The sequence below is a fragment of the Arachis ipaensis genome, chromosome B3 (assembly GCF_059453495.1).
Source record: "Arachis ipaensis isolate K30076 ecotype BB chromosome B3, ASM5945349v1, whole genome shotgun sequence".
NCBI classification, from domain to species: domain Eukaryota; kingdom Viridiplantae; phylum Streptophyta; class Magnoliopsida; order Fabales; family Fabaceae; genus Arachis; species Arachis ipaensis.
Genome location: NC_142438.1, coordinates 54,432,200 through 54,444,107, shown reverse-complemented (window position 1 = coordinate 54,444,107; position 11,908 = coordinate 54,432,200). Strand labels below are relative to the sequence as shown.

The 11,908-nt window shown below is 38.5% G+C and overlaps 1 non-coding gene across 1 annotated transcript; it reads right to left on the bottom strand.

Moving 5' to 3' along the window:
• Positions 1–8,989: 8,989 nt before the first annotated feature.
• LOC148570680 (small nucleolar RNA R71) lies at positions 8,990–9,093 on the bottom strand. The gene has a single exon (XR_015880485.1). It is a non-coding gene; the product is annotated as a small nucleolar RNA R71 (small nucleolar RNA).
• Between the last annotated feature and the right edge of the window lie 2,815 nt (positions 9,094–11,908).

Genomic DNA, 11,908 nt, shown 5'->3' with positions numbered 1-11,908 from the left:
GTCAGTTGGAGCAACCCGTCCACCTGCACATCTCAGCATGCACCGAGGACGGTGCAATCTTTAAGTGTGGGGAGGTCGATACCGATCTCCATGGGTTAGTATTTTCTTCTCAAACACCAATATTTTATTTTCCTTGTTAATTATTGCATTTGCATGTTTGATTGCATGATTATTTGATTTTCTTGCATATTTTACCACTTGGTTGAAGTAATATTTTCTTTTTCAAGAAAATTTTTAGAGAATTTCACTAATTTGAATAAAATTTAATGTTACACTTGTTTGAAGAGATATTATACTGGAACATGTTTAGAGCTCGAACACACAAAACCTGTGAGATTTTTGAGCCTATTTGAATTGGTTGCATTTTATCAACCAATATTTTATTTTTAGTGTGTATTTTTCTCTCTAAAATTGTGATCTTTGTCTTGCTTAATTCTATATTTCCATGGTTTGTTGTATACATGCACTTATATGATTGAGGCCTTTGTTTCACTTAGCTTACATACCCATATGGCCTTAACCTTTTCATTATCCATTGCAAACCAATTTTGAGCCCATTTTTTACCCCTTTGTTCTTTACTTTAGCACATCATTAACTCTAAGCGGAAAACAATAATGTCCTTAATTTGAATCCTTAGTTAGCTTAGACTAGTGAGAGTGCTTATGATTTAAGTGCGGAAAATTTGGTTTGGAAATATTTGGTTTGAGAATTGAGTATGTTAAAATTTTTACATGATGTGAAAGAAATGTTTAGGACATGTTCATGCATTCAATAAATTAATCATATGCATTGAGAAAAACAAAAGAAAAAGAAAAAATATATACATATACAAAAAAAAAGAGAGAGAGAAAAAGAAAAGAAAAAGTGCAAATAAGAGAAAGGGAACAAAATGTCCCAAAGTAAGTGGTGAAAGCAATGCATATGTACGATACTTAGAATTAGATTGCATGAATAATGTGGAAAACATGGTTGATGGGTAGTTAGATTTTGTATTGTGATTACATAGATTGTCTAAAGTTAGGTGAAAAGTTTAAGTTAATTAAGGATTCAGATTTTAGTCCACTTGGCCAAATACAATCCTATCTTGACCCTAACCCCATTACAACCCTTAAAAGACCTCTTGATATGTGTATCTGTGCATTAAATTTTTGTTGATTGTTAGATGAAGAGCAAGCCTTAGAAAGCAAGGTTAGTAGAGAATTGAGAGAATCGAACCTTAAACACTTGAGTGATTAGAGTGTATACACTACCAGTGAGGGTTCGATGCTCAATTCCTTGTTCCCTGCTTTCATGAGCTATTTTCTTCTTGCAAGTCTATTTGTACTTCATTTTCATAATTTAAATTAGTGAAATCCAGTTTATATTTCTTCTTGAAGGATTTGTTTACTTTTAACTAAGTAGGTAGAAACATTTTGCATGTAGTTGCATTCATAGGTTGCATTTCATACATTCTACCATTCCTCTTCATTTCTTTATAGCTTCTCTTGAGCTTAGCATGAGGACATGCTAATGTTTAAGTGTGGGGAGGTTAATAAACCACTATTTTATGGTTTATCTTGTACTCAATTGAGTGGTTTTTACTAACTCTTTACCCACTTATTCATACTATTTGCATGGTTTTATATTTCCTTCCTAATTATGTGTTTTGATTTAAAACATGCTTCTTTGATCTTATATTTGCTTATTATTAATCCTCTCTTATTACCATTAGATGCCTTGATATGTGTGTTAAGTGTTTTCAGATATTATAAGGCAGGAATGGCTTGGAAGATGGAAAGGAAGCATGCAAAAGTGGAAGGAATACAATAAGTTGGAGAAATTGCTAAGCTGTCCAGCCTGACCTCTTTGCACTCAAACGGCTATAACTTTAGGTACAGAGGTCCAAACGACGCGGTTCTAGTTGCGTTGGAAAACTAAAGTCCGGGGCTTTGATTTGATATATAATATGCTATAGTTCCCTGATGCTAGGCGACGCGACCGTGTGATCCATGCGGCCGCGTCGCAGTGACGGAAATCAGCGTGTTTGAATTCTTCTCCAGCGATTTCCGGGCTGTTTTCGACCCAGTTTGCGGCCCAGAAAACACAGATTAGAGGCTATAAAGTGGGGGATTGCATCCATTCATAGGGAGGCTCTCATATTCACCATTTTAGGAGTAGATGTAGTTTTTAGAGAGAGAGGTTCTCCCCTCTCTCTTAGGATTAGGATTTAGGATTTCTCTTAGTTTTAGGAGTGACTCTCAATCCCAGGTTCTTTATTTTTATTTATTTTTCCAATTTAATTTATGAACTCTTCCATGTTACATTTGATGTCTTTATTAGAGTTAATTGAGGTATTCCAGACTTATGATTGCTTTCTTTAATTTATTAAAGTTCTCGATTTATCCAAATTATTTTCATTCAAGTAGAATTTCTCCCCTTTTGGCTTTGGTTAAATAATTGGTGACTCTTGAGTTATCAAACTCATTGTTGATTGAGAATTGGAATTCTTCAAGAATTAATTCATCCACTTAACTTACCTTCATAGTTAGAGGTTAATAAAGTGGGAGAAAAAATCCAATTCTCATTACAATTGATAAGGATAGCTGGGATAGGACCTCCAGTCTTCATACCTTGCCAAGAGTTTATTTTATTATTACTATTTTATTTTATTCTTTTTGTGCAACATACTGCTTCCTTACTTCCAAAACCCCCAATTTACAATCTTCATAACCAATAATAAGAACATACCTCCCTGCAATTCCTTGAGAAGACGACCCGAGGTTAAATACTCGGTTATCAATTTTAAAAGGGGTTTGTTACTTGTGACAACCAAAACGTTTGTACGAAGGGATTTTTGTTGGTTTAGAGACTATATCTACAACGCGACTGTTTTTATGACATTCTTTACTGGCGAAAATCCTAACGTCAAATATACTCCGGCTGTCGTCCAATGACTACGTTGAACATCATGTAGACCGCTTTGTGGTTGTCAGGCACGCGGATCTTGGTTAAGCGAGTAACGAAGATAGTGGGTGATTGTCACGGGTCACCCCTTCATTCTGACTTAACTGAATTAAGTACAAGAGTATATCTTAGAGAAGAAGTAGGCGTGAATTGAAGGAAAAATAATAATACTTGCATTAATTCATGAAGAACAACAGAGCTCCACACCTTAATCTATGAGGTGTAGAAACTCCACTGTAGAAAATACATAAGAGAAAATAGTCTAGGCATGGCCGTGTGGCCAGCCTCCAAGTCCAAGGATGATAATATCATAATCCCCTAATACAATAGTAAAAAGTGCTATTTATACTAAACTAGTTACTAGGGATTACAGAAAATGAATAACTAAGTGCAGATAGCGCAGAAATCCACTTCCGGGGCCCACTTGGTATGTGCTTGGACTGAGCATTGAAGCTTTCACATGCATAGGCCACTCTTGGAGTTAAACGCCAGCTTGGGTACCAGTTTGGGCGTTTAACTCTAGTTCTGGTGCCAGTTTCAGTGTTTTACTCCAGAAAAGGGTCTTTGGTGGGTGTTTGAACGCCAGTTTGGGCCATAAAATCTCAGGCAAAGTATGGACTATTACACATTTCTGGAAAGCCCAAGATGTCTACTTTCCAACGCAAATGAGATAGCACCAATTGGGCTTTTGTAGCTCCAGAAAATCCATTTCGAGTGCAGGAGGGTCAGAATCCAATAGCATCTGCAGTCCTTTTTCAGCCTCTGAATTAGATTTTTGCTCAGGTCCCTCAATTTCAGCCAGAAAATACCTGAAATCATAGAAAAACACACAAACTCATAGTAAAGTCCAGAAATGTGATTTTTGAATAAAAAATAATAAAATTATAATAAAAAGTGACTAAAACATACTAAAAACTATGTAAAAAAATGTCAAAAAGGGTATAAATTATCCGCTCATCAGACTCTTTGGGGTGGATAGAATTTGGCTAGGAATTTGCTAACCAAATCATCCCAACTGGTGATGCTCTCTTTAGGGAAGGTTTCTAACCAATGTGTGGCTTTGTCTCTCAGTGAAAATGGGAATAACAAGAGTTTATAGATGTCAGGGTTGACTCCATTGGTTTTGACAGTGTCACAGATTCTCAAAAACACAGAGAGATGGTTTGGAGATTTAGCAGCACTTCCTCCATACTGAGAATTATTTTGAACCAGGGTAATCAATTGAGGTTTGAGTTCGAAGTTATTGGCATGGACATTTGGTGTTAGGATACTGCTCCCACAATTCCTTGGGTTGGGGATAGTGTAGGAAGCTAAGAATCTTCTCTGAGGCTGGCCATTGTTGTTGGCCACACCATCAGGGTGATTTGGGATGTTATCCTCCATCTCTTGATCCTCTTCTTCTGATTCCTCTTCTCCAATAACTCCCTTCTTTCTTGCCTCTCTTCTTCTTCTTAAAAGTGTCCTCTCTGGTTCAGAATCAAAGGAGGTGGATTCACCTCTTCTTCCTCCTGACATAAAACACACACAAAATCAGAAAACTAAAACAGAACACTCTACTGATAGATTGTGGTTAAGGTTAGATGAAACAAAATCTCAAACAGTTAGTGTGCTTGAAAAAAATAAAGAAAAATGCTTAATCTAGATTATCACCCTAATTAATCATTGTCAATCTATATCAATCTTCGGCAACGGCGCCAAAAACTTGATGAGGAAAAATCGATTCCACAAAAACTCACCGGCAAGTGTACTGGATCGCATCAAGTAGTAATAACTCACAAGAGTGAGGTCAATCCCACAGAGATTGATGGATTGAGCATATGGTGATGAATTTAGTTAAGTGAATATTTGATGATTTGAGTGAAACTTGATTAATAGAAGTAAAATTGCAAGTAAACTAAAGTGTAGAATGAAAACTGGTTGAGTCTTAAAGTGCAGAAGAAATAAATTGCAAAAAATTAAAGTGCAAGTAAAAGAGCTGAAACATAAATTGCAAGAAAGGTAAATGACTGAAACTTAAAGTGCAAGAAACTTAAATTGCTGAATCTAAATTGCTAGGAAACTTAAATTGCATGAATAATAAAAGGATTTGGGTACTGGGATTCAAAATTGAGCTGGAAAATGTAAATTGAGGTAAATCAGAGAACTATGAGATGAAGAGATTCAGATCAGGATCTCAGTAGCAAAACAGAAATGGAAAATTGCAGAAGAATCAAAACAGCAAGAGAACTTAGATCAACTCTGAAATTCTAAAGAGAAATTGACAAATTCAGTGAAGTAACAAAAATAGAAAGCAAATCTAGATCTCAATTACTCTCTTGACCAAAAAGTAAAGAAGAAGTTACAGAAGAAGTAAAATGAAAATAGAAAAGAAGATTCAGATCCAATTTCCAATTCTTAGAACTATAAAATAGGAAAAGCAAAAGATGATTCTCAGATGATGAATTTCAGTGGAGTTCTCCAATCTGAATTCAAAACCCAAAATAGAAAATGAAGTTTCATAAGAAAGAACAAACAGAAAGAAAACTTAGATCTAATCCCCAATTCCCAAAATAAAATTGCAAGAGAAAAAGAAAAGTAAAAGAAAAGTGTGAAGTAAAAGTCCTTTCTCAAATCAAAATTGCTCCTATTTATACAATTTCTATTTTTAGTCATCAAAACTTGGAGTGGGCTTTTGTTGATTTGGATTTGGCCTTGAATAAGTGGATCAGGGGTGGCTTGGTTCCCCTTCCAGCAGAGCGCTCAGTGCACAATTTGAGCGCTGCGCTCAATTCTGCTTTGGTGCGTGATGCCAGTGCATTTTGGCCAGTTTCACTGACCTTTTCTTTACTGTTTTTAGGGTAGTTTCATGCATTTTCTTAGGAAATAAGCTAGTTTTGGGTAGATATTCACTTACACCTGGATTCAAGCATACATTGTGCATTTTACATGATTTCATGAGGATTTTGCATGAGTTTAGTGACAAATTGTAAGCTGCATTACCCATGACTTGGACTAGAACTTTGATGCACTCTATTGCCTGATTTCAAGACCAAAGGAAGCAAGGAATGGGAGGTAACTTGCAAAGTTAATGAGAAAAGTGACTGCCAATAACGCTCTCGAAGCCATCATTACCCACGTTAAGAGTCACGTTAACTAAGTTAAAGTGAACTCTAATGTGAAGAAGAAAATTTGAGCCAACGTTAGTGACACTTAACATTATCACTAACGTTGGCCAATGCTCATAAGTGGCCACGTTAGAGTCCACGTTAACTTAGTAAATGTGGCCTCTAACGTTAAAAGGGGAAAAGGAAGCAAACGTTAGTGACATTCAACATTGTCACTAACGTTGGCCTAAGTGCACAATGCCACGTTAACTCCCACGTTAACTTGGTTAACGTGGGAGCTAACGTGAAGAGGCAAGGGTGGTCGACAACGTTAGTGACACCCAACATTGTCTCTAACGTTGGAAGCAACCACACAACCCCAAGGAGCCACGTTGACTTCCACGTTAACTAAGTTAACGTGGAGGCTAACGTGAAAGAAGAAGGTGATGGCCAACATTAGTAACACTTAACATTGTCACTAACGTTGGAAGGAGCCACACAAGCCACTATGAGCCACGTTAACTCCCACGTTAACTTAGTTAACGTGGAAGCTAATGTGGATGAGTAAAAGATGAGCCAACGTTAGTGACACTCAACATTGTCACTAACGTTGGGGATGGCTAAGCAATGCCACGTTAAAGAGCCACGTTAACTAAATTAACATGGACTCTAACGTGAGACATGGGGGCACATTGGAATGTTAGTGACAATGTTGAATGTCACTAACGTTCTCGAAGGATGACAAGCCCACGTTAAAGAGCCACGTTAACTAAGTTAACGTGGGCTCTAACGTAGGAGCAAGGGGGGCTTTTCAACATTATTGGGAAAGTTAAGCCCCAATAACGTGTGCGAAGGACCTAGAGGCAACGTTAGTGGCAACGTTTGTGCCACTAACGTTGAAGTTAACGTGGCTTTTACTAAGGAACGTTAGTGAGAAAGTTGATTGTCACTAACGTTCTCGAACTCGTATTTTCACTAAACGTTAACACCCCTAACGCCCTGAGCTAAAGTCTCTGCCCACTTCACACTTTCTCTCTGCAAGTAAAGCCAAGCCCAATTGAAGAAAAGAACTGCTTCAAACTCAAGATCCAAAGGCCCAAGACTTGAAGAGCCAACTAGAAGATGAGAAGAGTAGTATATATAGGAGTAGCTTTGAATTATTTTGGGAGTTGCTGGGAGTTGGAAAAATAGCATAGAACTACTTTCTGTATTTTACTTTCTCTGCTCTTCTAGTTTTCATCATGTATTCTCCATCTTTGTTTTCATTTTCCAGAGCTATGAACAACTAAATCCCTTTCATTGGGTTAAGGAGCTCTGTTTAATTTGATGGATCAATACTAGTTTTCATTATTCTTCTTCTATCTTTTCTCTTGATTTTACTTGAAAGCTTTCGATCTTCATCCAATTGGGTAGTTATCTTGGAAAAGAAACTATTCATACTTAGATCTCTTCTGAACCTTGGAAGAGGAATGAAGAGATCAAGCTAGAAATGCTTTCTCATGCTGGACCAAATTGGGTTTGGATGGATATGTGACTATAATCCTCTCAATGCTTGATTTGGGAAATGCATGTGGTATAATCAGTGACCATACTTCATCTCTTCTCATGAGCAATTGACCAAGGAATTGGCTATTGATCAAGATTTGAGAGATTGAATTATAAGAAATTGTAATTCAATCACTTAAGATTGCCAAGGAGATCAATGAGTGCATTGATTGAGGAAGAGATGTAAATGAGATTGATCCGAAGAATGCAACGTCTCCTAAGCCCAATGAACTCCCCATTTCTGATCTTACCCATTCTCTTTAATTTCTGTCATTTACATTTATGAGCAATTCCCCCATTCCCATTTAAGATTCTGCAATTTACTTTCTGTCATTTACTTTCCCGCATTTAACTTTCTGCAATTCTCAACTCAATTTCTAATTCGCTCAACTAGAACATTCCTCTAATTAAAGTTGCTTGATCAATCAATCCTTGTGGGATTCGACCTCACTCTATTGTGAGTTTTTACTTGACGACAAATTCGGTACACTTGCCGAAGGAAATTTGTTATGAGACAAGTTTTCCATGCATCAAGTTTATGGCGCCATTGCTGGGGATTGATTGTGCATCAACAATGATTAGATTGGAGGATAACTAGATTGATCATTTTATTTTTGTTTGATTTAAATTTCTATTTGAGTTATTTACTTCCTGTTTTAGTTAATTTCTTCCCTTCCCCCTACTTTTTTTTTTCTGTTATTTACATTTCATCTCACTAACCCACTAACTGTTTGATATATTGCCTCACTCACACTAACAGTAATTCTGACAGATATACTTTCTGCACCTATTCTCTTTGCTTGTACTTGTTGGTTGTATGACAGGGAGTAGAAGCGGGGCTTCAACTTCCTTTGATTCTGAACCTGAGAGAACCTTCCTTAGACTAAGGAGGAAGGCAAGAGACAAACGTGTTGTTGGTGCTGAAGAAGAGGAGGAACACTTTGAGGAATACTTTGAACCAAACATGGAAGAAAACATGGAAAACCATCATGAAGAAGAGGCTCAAAACCATGGCGGAAGAGGTCGAGCAAATCATACTGGGGAGGATAGAAGAGTTTTAGGCTCTTATATCAATCCAAACCCAGGAAACTGTGGAAGTAGCATTCAAAAGCCAACCATCCATGCCAACAATTTTGAACTGAAGCCACAGCTCATCACCCTTGTGCAGAACAACTGTTCGTTCGGAGGAAGTGTCCAAGAGGACCCAAATCAACATTTAACCACCTTCCTGAGAATATGTGACACAGTGAAGTCTAATGGTGTTCATCCTGACACCTATAGACTGCTTTTATTTCCATTCTCACTCAGGGATAAGGCAGCCAAGTGGCTGGAATATTTTCCAAGGGAAAGCTTGACAACTTGGGAAGACGTGGTGAACAAATTCTTAGCAAGATTTTACCCTCCTCAACGAATCAATAGGCTGAGAGCTGAGGTCTAAACTTTCAGGCAACAAGATGGTGAGACTCTATATGAAGCATGGGAGAGGTTTAAAGACCTAACAAGGAGGTGTCCACCTGACATGTTCAACGAATGGGTGCTGCTGCACATTTTCTATGAAGGGCTGTCTTATGAGTCAAAGAAGGCCGTAGACCATTCATCCGGAGGATCTTTGAACAAGAAGAAGACTATTGAGGAAGCCATCGATGTCATTGAAACAGTAGCAGAGAACGAATACTTCTATGCTCTGCTGGCCCAAAACAAGCTCATTACCCAGCAGCTGGCTGACCTCACCAAGAATATGGAGATGAACCAAGTGGCAGCAATCTCCACTTCATCAACAACCCAAGAAGGAGTGAATGAAGAAGCAGAGGATAGTCAGGAGCAAGCCAACTACATTGGGAATTCACCTAGGCAGAACCATGATCCTTACTCCAAGAATTACAACCCTGGATGGAGAAATCACCCAAACTTTGGGTGGGAAAATCAACAAGACCAAAGCCTTGATCAAAGGCGCCCAAATCCAAACAATGCAGCCCACCAATACTTCACCTCTAGACCATATCAACATCCCAATAACAACACCTCTCCACATTCATATCAAGGCCAGAACAACCCTTCTCAGCTTGACTTATCATCACTTGATGAAAGAATCTCAAGGATTGAAAATCTACTTGAAGACATATGCAAGGATATCCAAGACAACAAGGTGTTCAAGGAGGAAGTGCGAGCCAGTTTCAAGAACCAGGGAGACACAATCAAGAGGTTGGAATCTCAAGTAGGATATCTCTCTGAGCAAATTCCCAAACCCACAGATGGATTCCCAAGTGATACAGAAAAGAATCCGAGAGGTGAAACAAAGAAAGTAAGATGGGAAGATTGCAAGATGGTCACTATAAGTGATAAGGAGATTGAGGACAAGCCAAGCAAGCTGTCAGAACAACCTGAAGATACCTTAGTAGAGGAGGTGGAAAAAGATTACCAAGAACCAGAAATCTCAAAACAGGAGCTGTTGAGACTCCATGCACCTTTTCCCCAACTGCTCAATGGTGCTGTGGAGAAGAGAATATACTCAAGATTTCTTGACTTGTTTGCATCTTTGCATGTGAACATACCATTCATCAAGACTATCCAACAAATGCCTGCATATATCAAGTATATGAAGGAGCTGCTTCCTAGGAAAAGCTCACTCAAGGGAGGCCAGACTATAGTGATGAACAAGGGGTGTAGTGCCCTCATTCAACCACAGTTACCTACGAAAAAAAAAAGATCCAGGGAGTTTTCATGTCCCCTGTGCCATAGGAGAAACAATGTTTGATAGAGCACTCTGCGATTTGGGAGCAAGCATCAACTTAATGCCCTTAGCCCTGGTGAAGAGACTGCAGATCAATGAGATATTGCTCACAGATGTGGTCATCAGGCTGGCTGACAAAACTCAAAAACAAGCAATAGGGGTGGTAAAAAATGTGTTGTTAAAGGTTGGGAAATACTACCTCCCAACAGACTTTGTCATCTTGGACATGGAAGAGAGTGACACTCACCCAATCATATTGGAAAGAACATTCCTAGCTACAGCCAGAGCACTCATAGATGTGGAGCGAGGGGAGCTATTATTGAGGATCAATGATGAACAACTCAGCTTCAATGTCTTCAAACTCTCCCAAGAAGCTGACCAAGAAAATAAAGAACCAAGCAATGATCATAATGAGATGCTGGCAGAGGAAACAAGCACTGAGGCACCACCAACGCATCCGAAAACCCCACTGAATGATGAACAAGGCAAACAGCAATCGTCACAGCTCAAGGAGAAGCTGGAGGAACCTAAACCACCAGAGGCATGTGAAGACAACAACAAAATTCACTTAGAAGAAGAAGTCACCAAGAGCAGGGAAGCATCAAAAGAGACAAAGAAGAAGGTACCAAAGGGGTGGAGGAATAAGAAGATCCCTACGGAAGATTTCTCTCCAGGAGATAAAGTGATCTCAGCTTACTTCCCAGATATCCCACCTGATCTCCCCACTGTACCATCTCAGTTACCTAAGGTCTTCACTATTAACAGAGTTCTCTCATTGGAACATGTAGAGATCATTGATACAACCAATAGATATAAGTCCAAGGCAAGAGGGGAGGACTTGAAGCATTATCAACCTCCCTGATGAAGGAGAAACGTCAAGCTAGTGACACTAAAGAAGCGCTTCATGGGAGGCAACCCATGTTTTATTAGCTTTTACTATTGAATAAGTCAATATTCATGAATTCCAACCCAAACTTGGTGAAGTCCTTATATTGCAGTATATAGTGAAGAACAAGTTTGGTGTTCAAAGCGTACCAAGAAAGCATGAATGCAACAGAGAGCATTGCTAGTCTTGGAGCTTTGAACAAGACTTTTGATCACAGTGCTCCAAACTAAGTTTGGTGTCACCCCATGGTGCCACCAAAATGCATATAAGGATACACAGTTAGTTAGTTAGTTGGAGTTCATGAATAAATAATCTCATCTTTTCATCTCTTTATTATTTTAGCCGTAAAAAAATTTAAAGTGATTTCTTTTTGTGATAATTCTTACTTTTCTTATTTTATCTTTATAGGGAAAGGAAAGGAGCATTGAAAGAGATTGATTGGATAATTTAATGGGAAAGGTTCGGCCACTTCATGAAGAGGGCACTACACACGTGCCTCAAGGGGAATGCATTGGGAATGGTTGCCATGCAACATTGGAGGAAGAAGCTGCTTGGAAAAGGCAAGGGAAGTGGGAGCACAAGCAATTAAGAAGGAGAGCATGGACATCCACAAGAGTAAAAGGTGGTGGAGTTCCTTCTTTGGTCCATCTTTCTTTATGTTTTAAATAAGGAAGATCTTGTATGAAAGAGAACTTGCTTCCATTTCAGTTTAAACATTT